Here is a 16,455-nt window from a genome sequence, read left to right as displayed (position 1 = left end):
GATGAGATACTTCCTCTTCCTGTTCTCATACTTTGTCAGATTCTTCATCAGTACATGTCCACTTCCTTCATCGGCTAACTCCTCTCTGAAGAAATGATGTGTAACATTAACAATCCCACCTACCTGCCCCGGTTTACAACGTTACCTCTGTCACAATTATAGAGTTATTCCTGAATGTGTATAAAAAAAACAAAAAAAAAACACAATCAGCTCAGTCAACATTTATCTTTACTGGTGCTGAGCCCTCTCCACCTCTCGTCTCGTTCTTTTTCTCTTGCTTTTCTGGCTGGTTCCTAATGTATTCTACCCCTTTGGTGGCCTCCAGCCAGCCTTTACTCTTATGTTCTTTAACAATGGAGAGGGAGGAGGTCACTTGATGCCTCTCCGAAGCTCCAGTCTCCTCTCTTTTGCTCTCCTCATATTCCCAAACATGCGGTGCTCCAGTTTATCTTTTCTTCTGCTTTTCTCTCCCTTTTCTTCCATCCACTCTCCTCCCCTCTCTTCTTGCCGTCTCCCCTGCCCTCTGGGTGAGGTTGTCCTACCAGGATATAACTAAGCTCACTCTCTGCATCTCTTTCTCTCTCTCAGAAGAGAGGACAGTGCACATAACAGCAGGAAGGTTCTTCAAAGGATAATGTGATTTTTGAACACACTAAAATAGTCTTGTGTTCTAACGTGTTGGCAAGAAGTACAGGCTAAATTGCAAGCCTAGAATTTACTATAAGGTATTCACAGGAATTTAAGGAAAAATCTGAGTTAGTACAAAGTTTAAAAGTCAATATTTGGTAGCACCATCTTTGATCTTTACCACAGTTTGAACTCTCTTACTGAAGTAGTCTTCAGGAATAGCTCTTTAGGCTTCTTGAAGAGTATCCCCAGATTTGAATTTAGATGTTGGCTGCCTTTGTTCCGTTCTCTGATGATCCCACACTTCTTCAATAATGTTGAGGTCCAGGCTCTGGGGAGGATTCATCCCTCCATAAGACCTGTTATTACTGATTTTCAGTCCAGTTCTTGTGTCATTTGGCAATTTTCAGCCTTTTCTCCCTGTCTGCCTTCAAAAAAATTCTTCTTGACAGCCACCCTTCCATGGAGACCATTTCTGCTGAGGCTTTAGCGAACAGAAGATGGATCAACAGCGGGGCCAGATGCCTCTCTCATGTCCTGTGTCAGGTCTTTGCTGGATGTTTTTCTATTTCTCAACGTGTCTCCATGGAAGGGGTGCTGCAAGAAACTTCTTATGGATGGGAAACAGAGTTAAAGGTTAGGTATGCCAAATTACACAGGAACTGGACTGAAATGATGAATCCTCCCCAGGGCTCAGCATTATTGAAGCAGTGTGGGATCATCTGACAGAGAACGGAACAAAAGGACAGCCAACGTCCAAAGAAGAGCTTTGGAATATCCTTCAGAAAAACTGTTCCTGCAGACCAATTAAAGAAATTACAAGACACCTTGTTAAGAGAACAGCTGACTCGAAGAAAATATTTTGTAATATTAGACTTCATAACTTGTTAAATCTTACTAACTTAATTTTGCCTTATTTACTGTATTTCTATTTCTATTTGCTCTTGCTTCGATAAATCACTGCATCTTCATCCTGTTTTCTTGGTAATATAAAGAAGTGAAGGTTCGTTCAAGACATGTGCTGTATATTAAATTCTATAGTCAATACTCTCACCATATAATAATGTTAACAAATAATCATTCGCTCAAATTCCTTTTTTAGGGAGGCCTAAAACTTTGCAGGTTTTGTCCAGGGAACCTGGTTTCCACCCACAGTCCAAATACATGCATGTAAGGTTGATTGGGGATTAAAAGTGACAGTGTGCTTTCTTTCTTTTTGTTGGTGTCTTGTTTGTCTCTGTGTTGGCCCTGTAAGGGACTGATAGGCAGGTTGCCAGAGATTACACCACATTATCAATGCTATAGTGTTTCATGAAGTCTTTCCAAAATGGATTTTATAATGTAGCTTGAGGGACCAATTTATCCATAATGTCATTACTGAGGTCGGTAAATAGCTATTTATATTATCTGTTAGAACAATTTAATTCACTCCCTCTAATAAATATTAATCATGAATGTATTACACTCCCACCAAAAAGCTTAATTAACCAAAATTAAATCAACGACTAAAGTTCTGGCCCAGCTCTGAAAAACTAGTGCAATGCTGATAAAAAGTTTACTGAGTCAAAGAAATTGCAAAGAGCAGCTTACATCAGGAATTGGAGATGGGATTATGGAGACCAACCAGACACCAAAAGATTTTGCAACTGCTATGTTTAAAAATCAAGAACCAGTGTACCATTTAATCTGCTTAATTCTAAAAGAAAGCTTGAAAATAACAGAGCTGCAACATGGATGTGGAGTGGAAGCAGCAGTGGAAGAACATAAACTCAATGTTTCTCTCATTTTCCTTCAGTCTGATGTTTTAATATCACCAGTCACTGCCCAGGCTGTAGTGTGGCGTTTATAATCACCGTTAGCAGCTGGATTTTTAAACAGTGTTTTCTGCTAGTTTCATTAACTTTGTTTGGCGTTTTAATAAAGTCAGCTGTTGTTTATAGAGCCCACAGGAAACAGTGTGTATCATTGTTATTGCACTGTTTGGATCACTCATCATAAATACTGGTTAACATTTGGAAACATGGGTCAGTATTGCAGAGACTGTTCATCAACTGTTGTTTAAAACCAAGCGATAGTAAGGCATCCTGGGTAGCTGGGAAAACAACACAAACTGTCATCTGCTGTTTTTGTGAAAACTAACTGCCTCCCTGAACCGTGTTCTTTTAAAGAAGTTCAGAATACTTGAGGGTCAAACATGTTTTAAGGTGCAGTTATTAAGGCTCTCTGGCTGTGAAAAACCAAACCATTTCTTGACTTTCACCAGCCTAGAACTCGGTCTAGCACCAGGTCTAAACCAGCACTGGAACCACTGTGGTCAAAAATTGCATGATTGAGTGTCCATGTTAAGGACTTTCCAGCTGCTGCAGGGATTAACTGGATTTTCATGATAGTTTAGTGTAAGAAAATACTTGATTTTTGATATATTTAAATACACAAGGACACTAAAAAATCTTTCAAAGATACACCACATCTGCTAAAATTCTGCATCCTTGTGGAGATCATTTTTAAGTGTTAAAATCCTGCCTTTATTGAACATATCTCTGGGTTTCCTAAATCATTTGATACAAACATTGTTATCAAGTGATAAGGTTATAGTCTATTGGTTCTAGATTCAGAAAAAAACATTTCTGTAAGAGTGAAAATATTCAAAAAGATGTCAACTCGCAAAAGCACTTCAACATTTATCTAAGTTCTGAAATGTGTTAGGCAAATCGGAAGTCATTCAACCTGTAAGTGAAGCTTTGATAGTTTGATGGTGACCTAAATATGCTCAGCCTTCGTCCTTCCACGTCTCCCCTGCTACCATCCAGAGCAGTCTCATGAAATGCCTGCAGTTCTCTAAGCTGCGTGTGGAGTAGGCAGAGGAACTTGCCATCAGGTCTTGATCGACCTCCCTCAACCCCCTCCTCCCCTCCATCCTGTTCCTAGACCATGCTGGAGGTCATGATGAATGATTCATTCCTCCAGTGAAACAGCTGACTCATGGCTGCTTTCTCTAAAATGGGCAGAAGTGAAATGGTTTTACCAATAGCGTTGCCTTCTCACCAGCTACAACTACCTTCTCGATCTGCTGCTGAATGTGCAGGAAACAGAGAATCAAAATGCACTGCTGCAGTTTAATCATAATGAGCAGTGCTTAATCATTAGATGAGGTGTACCAACGTAATTTTCTAGCGCAAGTGGATATTGGACTCAGGGGCTTGGTTCACAAAGTCATATCATATTCATATACTCACACACACAGTGTGACATTCTGAGATGAAGGACATTTTAGTTCTGCTCTGCTGCGTTGGGCTAATGGTCAATAACACATTTATTTTCATCACGGTACGTGTTTGTGTGTGTGTCCCTCACTTCCTTCTCCGGCAGTTATTGTGGACATTTGAAATTCTGTGCCAGCTTCTAGATTGAGCGGGGGGGATTACTCATCTGCCTCAGATATTGCGTTCCTTGGTGGTGTTTGGCTTTGCGGCTGCCTTAATGAGAGTCGAAGGCTTTGTTGTTGCGAATTTCTCTATTCATCCAAAAGAGGAGGAAAAGGTGCTCCACCGAGGAGGAAGAGGGGAAACAAAATAAGGCAGCTAGTCTCAGCTTCTTTTCCTGGTGAAAAGGAATGACAACTAATACCTAAGGGCACTTCCTTATCTTCGGCCTGTCAACACAGACAGGCCATATCATTCAGCAGGAGCTTTGCTCAATGAGAAAAAGCCATCCACCAATGGGAATAAGCCCTTCCTTGAAAACTGTGATGCTCTATCTCTCTGTGCCACTGTAACCTTTATCATACAGTGTTTATGGAAGAATGGTTTCTCACTCTGCCAAATACTGAGACTTTCTTTCATTTCCTGATTTCAAAGCAAGGCTGAGATGTTCTCGGCTTAGAGGAAACAGGATGAGGAGAAAAGGCAGGAAGGGCATTGTGGGACAAAGATGAGATTATGGGTGAGGAGAGAAGATCAGGTAAAGATTCAAAAGATGTGCTGACCTGCAGGTGTTGTTATTAATGTGCGTGTATGAGAAAGTTGATCCCTCGGATGCATTTTTCTTCAGTCCACTTTAAGGATCACAGTTGAAGTGATGTTCCAGTTTTAATTCTCTGCTCTTGTTTCCTGCGGCGCACACATACAGGCAGGGTTCCGCTTTCAACCATAAACTTTGGATTAATCTGATAAAAATGGCAGGAGCATGCACACCTTTACGAAAACACTCATTTCGGAGACGTGACCTGACACACACACTCTGCTCTCTTCGATATATCTCCAACTTTGAAAATGAGACAGACATAAGCAGTGGTCAAATAGTGGGCTTCTGGTTTTGCATGTTAATTGAGCAAGATTGTTGGCTATTTGTAATATATTTGAACATACCTACTTATTTCTTTATTTTTCACTTCTTTCGACAGCACAGTTTTCATGAAGACATGAACACTGTAATATACACGTCACAAAACAGGATATGCTTAGCATTTAAGATTCTTCATCAAAGCTACTTTACTCCTACACAGTCTTTTTTTTTATCTGATTGTAAAGCACTTTGTGATCTTTATCTGTGAAAGATGCTATATAAATAAAGTTTACTTACTTACTTACTTACTTACTCACATTTTGTAAAAGAGTGAGCTAATGTAATAGAGTCAAAATACCCCGTGAGCATTTTTTTCAGCTGATGTTTGAGGCTACTTTCACACCTAACCTGTTTGGTCAAAGAATGCAGACTTTTCATTTGGATTCAGCTAAACTGACAGGCATGAAATGTTTCCTTGACCAAATGGCAAAGCCTTTATCTGACAAAACAAGATGGCCTTGGTTCGTTTGTAGTGTGGAAACATCTTTAGAATGGCTCAGAATTTTGGACCAATCACAGGAATGTGGAAAGGTTACTTCAAAATGCAGAAACAGGAAAAACTCAGGGAAGGGAAGAGACCAAATTAATTTAATTCAACTGGCAGCCTCCTTGGCGGGCTCTCTGTAAAAGGAGTTACTCAACTCTGCTTTTTGGTGGCAATTCAGCTGATGCTGCTGGGAGTAATCTTATGACAATATCGTTACCCGCGAATACCTGCAAACATGTCAATGCATATTTTTCCAAGTTTTAGAAGACACAAGCATGTAGCTACCACAAGCTTTGGTGAAGAACATGAAGCAGAAGCAGACATACATGTTTGGAAACGCTTAAAAACACTTAAGGTCAAAAGACGTTAAGAATTGCTTCAGAACTTTTTTTTTTCTACCACTGACAAATTGATGATCAAATGTTCTGGATGTATGTCATGTTTATCTGCACAAATGAATTACTTTCTTTTTCTGTGCAGTAAAACATCAGAAAAAAAATCTGTGAATGAGCGTGTTCAAACTTTTGATCTGTACTGTCACTATTAGGCAGAAATGTGCCGTTCCCTCCATGAGCCGGTCAACAATGACGGTCAAGCAAACCAGACTTCCACCATGTCTGAACAGCGAGCTGGACCTTATCCATACTATTACAATCGACAGTTGCCACAGATGACAGCTACGCAAATTACGTTTTATTTGTAACATTGCATCTATTCTCTTGAGGAAAAATATAATGAGGATCTGTGAGGGATTTGCGGTGATCATGTATGGATTATTGTGGGAGCATAATGGGTGGAATAGAAGGATCTCTCAAATGGCTACATTTTCAAATTGAATGAGATTTCAAATGGGAAATATATGTGCTGTTGTGCCTATACACATTTTTGTAAATGTAATTACTTTTTGGCATCTTTTCACCTCCTGTGACATTTTAGAATGAATTTTACACAGCTTCTGATCATTTTCTGGAACATGAATAATTACAGACATAGATGTACTACATCACACTATCTTTGGCAAATTTGTGTTGATTAAAAAGTATGCTTTTTAACAATAATATATCAGTTGTAATTTTTGTCAGTGGAAACTGAATTAAGTTGTGCAGAAAGAAGGGGACCTACATGTACCTTTGCATTTCGTTTAACCCCGAAACAAAACCAAAAAACCACATCCTGCAAAAAAACCACCCAAACCACATCCTTCTTAGTAAAGAGCAGCAGGGCTTTGCATGATGAGACTTTTGAAAACTTGCTAAAAATCACAATAGTGTTTGGAAAACCAACTTTAAAAGCCCTGTCCTCATTAAACTGAATGCCCCTACTCCAACAAACAAACAAACACACACACAAAAGTCTGGACCGAGAAAAAAATCGATTACCTTCTGTGGGAGGCGGAGATGTGCCACAATCTAATACACAGCCCACGAAATAAGCATCCAGTGGCAGATGATGTTAAATGAGGAAGAGAGAAGATAAAACATTTGGTCACTGCTGTGGTCGCAGCAACAGTGTAGGAAATCATTAAAAGACGTGATGAAGAGCAAAATAACTGTTCCGCCACTTGTGAACAGATGAAAAGATATTTCATGCACAATTTAACATTTCTAAAATCCTAAATCATAACCATAAAGACATGTAAGAAATCAGAAAATACTTGCAGTTGTATAAGAAAAAATGAAGACATCACTTTATAAAATAGGAAGCTGTTGGCTTTTCTGACATTTTTGGACAAAAACATATTAGTTGGTTTTAGCCAATGACTTAGCCAATGATAACTGGGGTTAGAAAGTGATCTCTTTCAGGACTAAAATAATTTTTTACCATGCAACAAACACCTTCATGTACACCATGTTTACAATTCACACGCAGTTGCGCTCAGGACACTACAGATCCCATACTCTTCAAACATGAGTATTACAAACTTTATTCAGAGAATACCAGATTTTTTTTGCCGGAAAATTCAAATATGACGCTTGTCTATCCCCAACGTGTCGATATCAGTCAAAACAGTTTCATACAAAGTTGGGTTGAGCTTGACTTGTCCATTTAACTGGACCACCATCTTTATCCCAGTACATATGCATGGGAGCGGAATTTAGTTCTTGACTGAAGTGTGTCCAGCACTGTGACGCTGTGGACTGTGTGAGGAGATGTCAGATATTCTGCTGCTCCTCACTCTCTCTGTGGGAGATCATCATTCCTGTAAGTATAGCTGACTTCACCGCACATCTATTGTCTTTAATTAATCTGAACGGGGATTTTTGTCAATGACCCTGTTGTTGTTGTTAATCTGAATTTTATAGACCAGAGGTCCGTTTCACGTAGCAGGTTTAGTGAAAACTCTGAGTAGGTTAACCCTGAAATGAGGGAAACCCTGAGTTTTCCGTTTCACAAAGGGAGGTAACTCAACCCCGAGAAAGAGGGGTAACTCTAGCCTGTTTCACAAAGAGAGGTAACTTAACCTCACGGTCAGTTACCGGAGTAACAGACTCTCTGAACCTAACCTGGTCGGGACCAGGTTTTATTCAAGAAACCTTGAGTTTCTTTCTGTCTCCGCCCTCTTTCAGCCACACACGCCATTTGATTTCCTCATTCATTCAGTCAGCAGAGCGAGTTCTTCTACTTCTAGATGTCCATTAGGCACAGTAGGAGATGACTTTTTTCACGAACATGTCCTTTTGACAATGATCCCGTGGATGAAGGTGCAGCATTATTGCGCAGAGAAATAAATATTCGTCGGAGATGGTTATCAGACCGCGCATAGATTTTTGCATTTACAGACAATTATCTTTTTGAGCGGGACCATCAGAATGTGTTGGGACAAAAGAAAAAAAAGACATAAAAGACAAATAAATATTTGTATGAATAGGCTTAAAAAAGACATATATAGGCCTATTATATTTTATAAAGGCACTCGTGTGTGGGGGGTGGATTCCCTCCGGGGATTCCCTCAGCTGCCACTGCCCTCCCGTTAGAGGTGGTGGCCACCACCCGTTTTACGGGCATCTGCCTTCTTTCTGTTGGCTCAGTAGAAGTCTGTGTTAGTTTAAATAGGCTTAATTATTTAACAGAACATGATATAGATGATGACTCTAAATTGTCCTTCTGAGTGACTGTGAGTGTGTATGGTTGTTTGTCTCGTTTGTCTCTATGTGGCCCTGTGATGGACTGGCGGCCTGTCCAGAGTGTACCCCGCCTCTTGCCCATTGACCGCTGGGATAGGCTCCAGCCCCCCCGCGACCCGACTGACGGATTCAGCGGTATAGATAATGGATGGATGGATGATATAGATGAGAAGACATAGTTTATGTGTGTGAAAACAGTATTATGTTGGGAATAAAATAACTGCACAGTCAAATAGCCACTTAGTATTTATTTTACAGTGTAAAACATGATCAAAATGAGGAACCTCCATGCCGAGGTCTCACCTGTTTGAACAATGTTTTTATATTTCATCTTAAACTGCTGCCAAGTGAGCTTCTCCCCTGCGGGATTGCACCTAAATGCAATAAATGAATGGGCTACCATTCAAGCAGTTTCCCTGTAATATTATTGTGATTGCAAAGGACTACATTTAAACTTACACTTTTGCAGCAGCAGCGGTGTTGCACTTATTTCTAAAAACGTATTGAAACTCGCCGTATGAGCGCATTAAGATTTCCAATTTGAGGTTGGTGAAAAACGTAGCCCCTCCTCTTCCCCGTTGCCAAGGTGACTCGTCGAATCGGGGCTCCATTGATGCTGGCTTTTTAAAGTTGTGGTGCACGCGCTAAACTCAAGGTGAACCTACTCAGAGTTGATTAACCTCACTCAAATCAGCGTTTCTGGAACCGAAAACTCAGGGTTTTCCATCTCAGAGTAGATCAACTCAGAGATCAGGAATAGACTCAGAGTTGGTTGAACCTGCTACGTGAAACGGACCCCAGAGTGACAATCTTGAAATGCTTTAAAGAAACGCAGGTTGACACAGTCTTATTGGGCTGATTTGAAATTGAACTGAGGCTGAAGATGTTGGTCAAACGCGACTGCAGTGGATAAAAAATTCAAGGAATCATTAAGTATTCTGCCATTCAGGGAGATAATAAATGTCTGTATCAAACAGGTCCTTAGAAGAGTTTTCTTCACTCAGTAAAAAAAATGCTAATTCGAGTCTCATGGTGGAATCACATATGTCAATGTACATTATCTGGAAGCATTTATTCTTAAGAAATTGAAACATAAACCACAAGATGAAAAGCCAATGCAAAAACAAGTTACAAGATCATCAATTTAATATTGATTCATCCTCTGGGCACAATCAATGTTTGCAGGAGTTGGCACTCCAAGTTTTATTTGTCAAGATACTTCCTTGAGCATAAAGATATCAGTTTCATGAAGGCACAACAGAGCAAAAGTTAGAAAACGGGATCACCAACATATTTTTGATCTTTGCCCTGAGGTCTGCACAGAATGACAATCCATCCACTTTGGATGACGACAGCGCTGGCTGACAAAGTGCAGAAAACATTGTTGACAGAAGCAACGAGACAAATCAAGTGGATTTTTGGGGAGGAGGGATTAATTGAATTTTTGCAGCACATAAATATCTTTGTGACCGTTTTGTCCCTTTGATACTCAGTTCTACCCAATGGCGTCATAAGCCTTATGGTCTCTGTTTGATAATGACAGGAAGGATGAAGTATTGAGGACCCTCAGTCTCCAGAGTTCTGAATGGCTCATATCCACTTCCATCGCTCTCTAATATGATTGGTCGTTGAGTTAATTGTGGAGGTCATAGATGGATGGGGAATTAAATTTGTTCCTTGGAGACCACACAAACTAGATCACGGAGTAAGACACAGCATCATTAAAAGTAAACTACCACTGTAATATTAAAGACTGATTGCGACCATATCTTTGTCCTTTAATGAGGATGATATTGTGATTCAAAATTTATGATTAAACGAATAAGCGCAACTAATGTCAATGTGGCAAGAGCATAATTGCTTGCATATTAAGACACTTTTGGTAATTTAAACTATTCATTGATGGCATTAATGATTTAGTGGTTGTGGGGTCAATTGTTTTATTTGATCTAATTTACATTTTATTTGTATTTAAATCTCCGAAACCATCAATGAGCATTTATTTATTTATCAATCTATTAATTTAACATGAGAGTCAAAATGTGCTGAAGATTAATTATCGAAAAAAGGGTAAAACTGAAGTCACACATAAGCATACAATGCTTTAGAAAGGTAGGTTCATGCTGGAGTTTTCAGTAACAACTCAATTTGTTTTTGCATTAATTGTCCTATTCTTTGCAGGTAAAATATGATGTTTATAGCTGCCACCTTTATCATTTATCCAAGCAGTCATTTTTCTTTTGAAAGACATTGTATTTATCGACGGCTTCACAACATAATAAGCAGTGGATCTCTGTTGGTTTGTCATTCAAACAAGGTTGCTTTGGATCCATTCAGCAAATATCAATTGTCTTAACCACCTATTCAAAAGAGGAAAGAATGAAAGTAACCCCACTGACAAGTGAATGCCTAAGAAGAACTTTCACCTGAAGATCTTACTTTTCTATGAGGTGCCACCAGGGACATAAATCAGAATAAATTCTTTCACCAGTTTGTATGAAAGCTTTTCAGTAGTGTGTATGAGAGCTTTTGAGTAGGTTATATAAGAGGTAAATGTTTTCACTAGTTTATGTGAGAGCTTTTCACTAGTGTTTGTGCAAGGTTTTGAGTATAGTATGTGGAAGAGTTTAATTTCATATGGAAGTTAATTCTGATTTATGTCCCTGGTGGCACCTCTTACTTTTCTGCCGTGTTCTTCTTCTTCAGTCTGTTGATGTTTGTCACCACAGATCCGGACTTCTCCAGTGTATTACTCAAAGATCTAAATACGATTGATTTGTCAGAAGTTCAAATACATAGGCTTATAGACATTTTCACAACTACTTTTACACAAGTTGTAGAAGTTGTGCATAACTTCTACAACTTGAGAGACTTGCTGCGATCTAGGGTTTCATGAAATTATCTGGTCTAAGATGTGCAAATAACGAGTGGGTCAACCTATAATCCACCATGCCTGTAGGTTTGGGTTAAAATGTTAAAAAGGTAGCATTAAAACCAAATTACTGGACCTTGGTCCAGACTTTGAGAAGCCTTGCATTGGAGGGATTTTGACAAATAGAACTGAGTTGAGTTCTTGTCCCTAAACAAAATTCTGAGCATTTCCATGAAAGATATATTAGTTTGGAACTTAAGCTGTTGTTTCCCATACCAGTTAAGTCTAAAATAAATAAGTTGACAAGAGTTAGACTTACATAAACAAGCAATAATGTGTTTAAATGGTCTTCAGCTATATTTCAGGAGAAACTCGAAGGTAAATTTTGGAACGAAAAGCAAACAATCAAAAAAACAAAAACGATGTGCAGAACTTGGAACTGGATTCTAAATGTGTTTTTTCACTGGACCAGTGTGGTTCGTGAACAGTGCTGGTGCAAAAACTGACAACTTAACCAGTTTGCTGTTGGTATAACTCTTACCACTGTCGCTTCCCTTCTCACGTCCATGAAAGTGTAACGCACCGTCGTTTAGCAGTTTGAAACTCTCCGTGTACTTCTCTGTGTCCTGTTTGGAATCAACAGTTTTGCTGAACTGGTAGAACTTGCCTGATGGTGCCTAATGAAATATATCAGAAGCAGTATGGTACATTGTGCAGCATGAATGATCAGGGGGAGAATATTTTGGGGGGGTACTTACTTCAGGGAAAGAGAACAGCACAGGGGTATAAAAGGGACGAGCAACTAGCTTCCAGAGATCATCAATCTTTGTCACACCGTAGAGGTCTTTGGTAGATTTGTGTTTTTGACAAGAAGAAGCCTTCATGTTGCTTTCAGTCTTCAGTCTGTAATCCCGTCAGCGCACTCAAACAGCCCAAGAGGACAAATTACAGTTCTTACAGCCCCCACATGTTATCTCCAAGCTGAGGAGCTTAAGTACGCAGTCACTGCAGGTCATAACCCCCTAATGCAAGAGTCTAAATGAGGTTTAACTAACTGACAAATGCATGTAGCTTTTTAGCACCTCGTTCTGTAGTTGTGATGACTGTGACTTCTCATTTAGTCTCAGAACCAAAAGGTGCAAACACTCAGAAAGGCTATTTGTTATTTAAAGGAGCTAATATGTATCATTACAACAATTCTGTGTTAGTATTCTCACCTCAAATTTTTTACTTAGTTCAGAATCTTTGTTTATAAAAAAAAAAACAGGAGATGGTACAAAAGCACCCAAAACTCAGCAGAATTAAAGTGACCGTTTGATGACAGTATTCAGGAAGTCAATTAGATCCGTCTTTTTTCATTTCTTTCTCAACAAAAGCTGTCTTGTGTTACTTTCCCTATATGCTAAAGCCATCACAGAGAGCGCAAGACCCCATAGCACTAGAACCATTTTAGGCATTGTAAACTGACTACTGTACTATATCTTAGTACTGTAAAAACTAAGATAGCCAGAAACAGCTACAAATATCTGAGAGAGATTTGAAAGAGAAGGCTCATTGTTTTTAGGTTGGCACAAAATACATCACATTTGTAATGAATTGTTCTGCAGCAAACAACTTGAAACAGTTCACTTGAATAAGGCCATGGGTGATATATAACTTGCTGCTCTGAATCTGATTAATCTGCACTGTGTCTGGCTTGCTTTCATCCGACTCAGTATATTTGAGTCTCCCACTTGTCTATGTTACGTTTATGCGTCTTTTGGCTGATGGATACACCAAGGGATCCCCATTTCATGTCCTGTCCTGTATGGCTGAAATAGATCTTGATGTTGAAGAGGCCCACAATAATGCAAAATAAAAATAATTGATAATCCCCATTGAAGAGAAAATAGAAAATAAAAAATAGATTAGACATGAAGCGATCTGCATGAGGTGAAAAAATATAGTAGTCTGATATAGTCTGAAAGAATAACTTTACAGAAAATTACCTTAAGTGGTGCCTGAAGCATAATGTTGGTGTCTTCTCTAACTTGTAAGAACTTTTATTTGACTCCTCTGAAGCATTAAATCCATCATCCTCTGCAGGTGATTCTTTTATTCCTGCAATGGTGAAAACTTAGTGTAGAACTTTACAAAAAGCATTTTATTATCCAATTAATGGTCACTATTTTCCTCACCTCCTGAATCTCTTTTTCTGTGGTGGTTTATTGCCATTTGCTTCTTTTCTTTCCCCCGTAAAACAACTCTATAAACTTTATACAGTTAGCTTGCCTCTGTGACCTACAGAAGAAAAGAGGCAGAAATAATGAGAGATCAATGTGTTTTGTTTTTGATGGTATATGAATCCTTTGACTTACTGTAGTGCTATAGTCTTTTTTCGTGGTTGAACTTCTACATTCCTTTCCAGAAGCAGGTTGGTCTCAGTGCCAGGGTAAGCTGGAGTAACAGATGGTTGCTGGAGCTAGTCTGGCCTTTCCTGTTTCTCTGCTCACAATAACCTCACTGCTGTTCTCATGGTAACACTATCTGCCAACTCTGAAGGATTGGATTTTTTCAAGACACATGAGCTCAGTGCTGTACCAGTGGTGGACACTCTTCTCCCACTATCTCTCTTCTTCCCCCCTGCACCTTCATCCTTCTCTCTGTCTCTGTTGAATGCATTATTTCTTCCTCTTCACTGGCCCAGGATCCCTTTGTGTCCTTTATCTGGCCCCTCCTCCCTCCAGCTCATCTGTCAACACTGTTTGTTGAGTCAACAGTTCCTTCGCTTCCTCCTCCTGGTTTTGTTTCATCATCCAGAAATCCCAACCATGTATAAATCTAACTCCAATTTAATCTCCTGCATCTGCCATGCTATTGTTCTTCTCTTATTTGTTTCACTGTATCTTTAGTTGAGTTGCCTCTGCTGTATCATGTTCTTCGAGCTGTGGCGATAGTCTTATCACATGACTGACGATTTCAACTGTAGATCTGAACTCTCACCTTTGAAAAAGGGACAAATGTAAGGTTCACGCACTGCAGTTTCTTTCACCAATGGAGATTTGTTGGAGAGGAAGTTAATCAGGCACACACATGCAAGGACTCATGCAAACACACTTATTAAAGATGTTTAATTTAAAAAGACTCAGCATGGCGTAGAAGACAGCCAGCTGTTCCTTGGACCAACTTAGATCTCTGAAGCCGTGGCCATCTGTGGCACAGTGATTGAGGGGGTGACCTATTCCGAATTCAAAACATCTACAAATCAAATGTGAGCCCACACGCATACACTCATGCATTTGCCCAACCCCTGCTCCATCAAAGAAGAAATTCAAATCACGCGAGTTAAGAAGGCATGCTGGCTTTCTGTGTGTCTTGCCATGCACAAGGTGAGCTCACCCCCTTTTCCCTTTCTTCCTCTGACGGCATTGTAAATGGAATGAGTCTGGTTGCATTGCTGTATTACGGTGGGATAAAGTATCAGTCCTGGTAATCTTCCGTGGATTAATGGCTTCTTCTTTATCTGCTGCGGCTGCTCTGCTCAGATGTCTGGCCGGGCCAGGAGCCTCCTGCTGGAATACTAATGACAGACAGACAGACAGCTCCAGCTCTCCCCTATCCCCAACCCCATCTAGCTCGCGAGAGATGTGTGTGTGCACGCATGTCAAAATATGAATGAAAAAAAGGGCCGCACATTTGTGTGAAGTGCATATGCATGTGGGAACAGCAGAGACAGAAAAGGAGACAGCATGCGGAGTTAAGAGTTGGTGTGTTTTTGCCCTCAAGACCCTGTCGCCTTCTTTGTGAGGTAGTTGCTGTCCTCCTTGTCCTGGCTGACACCTGCTTTGCATACAGGAGGGGCCAGGGGAGGGGCAACATTGGTGGAATGAGGGTCCCCCAGGATGTGAGAGAAGGATGAGGGATAGCCAAGAGGTGAGGAAGTGAGAAAAAGGGAAGACAAAAAGATTAGCTGAAGAAGAGAAAGCAGAATATTGAACAGAAGGTAGAAAGCCATAGAGATTTTGAGAGAGAAACAATGGGAAATATGACCCCCCTTGATGTTGCCCTTTTCCTGTGAGGTGACAAACTTGTGGAGAGTAAGTCTATAGGTGGTAAATAACCTGCTGTATGGTGTAGTTATCTCATGGTAAGTCCATTTCCATTCCCTTAGCAAGGTCATATTTACCCCATGCAGTCCCTGGGCTAAGAATATCTCATAGGTCTTCTATCAAAGGGAAAATAACCAACAGTAAACGCCATCTGCTTCCTGAGTGAAAGAAGAAAAGGACAGGAGGAGGAAAGAAAGAGGAGGGGGTAGTGACAGAAGCACACCGTGTACCAACTACTGGCCATGCTTATGTGAACAGATATACAGAGGAGAACAAAAGAAGACTGCACACCCTGGGCTTCTATTCATTTCAGTGTTGGAGCAGTATGAGAGTAGAAACACCAACAGAACATTCACTTTAGAAATGTAAGAATAATTTGAGAGGATACTTCAAACTGACATCAAAAGTTCCTGGAGAAACTAGGCCATGTTACAACATACCAGCAAAGAAAATGCACAGGATCGACTGATACAATGTTCTCAGAAGCAGCAGATTCATGTAGAATCGTAGTTGCCATGTGGCGTTATGGGATTATGTCATCTATGCCATCTTGCTAAAGAAGACCTAGTAAGAAGACATAGTTATTAAACTATGGCCGCAAAAGTGACCAGAAACCTATATTTGAGTTTCACAGGTTCAGTTAAAAAATTAAACAAAAAAAAAGGAAATCGTGAGCATTAAATACTTGGCTTTTGTCAGAGTATACGCTCACTTGTGGTGATTTTTGCCTGTTGCTATGCATTTGGGGAAAATGACTTAGATGAGACTTGGAAGCCCTGACTCACGAGCTGGGATAAAATAAACTTGAGACTGACCAGCACCTTTCCTAGATACAATATAACATCCCAGAAATTTCAGTTTCTGTATTTTGCTTATTGGGGCTTGTTTATGGTTAGGACTACTACTTCTTCC

The 16,455-nt window shown here is 39.9% G+C and overlaps 2 long non-coding RNA genes across 2 annotated transcripts; both read right to left on the bottom strand.

Moving 5' to 3' along the window:
* Positions 1-4,707: 4,707 nt before the first annotated feature.
* Positions 4,708-12,297, bottom strand: LOC142372863 (uncharacterized). Its single transcript, XR_012768341.1, has 4 exons — positions 12,214-12,297; positions 11,997-12,132; positions 6,838-6,867; positions 4,708-4,736 (listed from the first exon to the last, which is right to left on the bottom strand). It is a non-coding gene; the product is annotated as an uncharacterized LOC142372863 (long non-coding RNA).
* Positions 12,298-12,850: 553 nt separating this feature from the next.
* Positions 12,851-14,096, bottom strand: LOC142373172 (uncharacterized). The gene is made up of 4 exons (XR_012768417.1): positions 13,813-14,096; positions 13,633-13,735; positions 13,444-13,555; positions 12,851-13,277 (listed from the first exon to the last, which is right to left on the bottom strand). It is a non-coding gene; the product is annotated as an uncharacterized LOC142373172 (long non-coding RNA).
* Between the last annotated feature and the right edge of the window lie 2,359 nt (positions 14,097-16,455).

Source organism: Odontesthes bonariensis, chromosome 22 (genome assembly GCF_027942865.1).
Source record: "Odontesthes bonariensis isolate fOdoBon6 chromosome 22, fOdoBon6.hap1, whole genome shotgun sequence".
In the NCBI taxonomy this organism is placed as follows: Eukaryota; Metazoa; Chordata; class Actinopteri; order Atheriniformes; family Atherinopsidae; genus Odontesthes; species Odontesthes bonariensis.
This window is presented reverse-complemented; position numbering and strand designations above follow the sequence as displayed.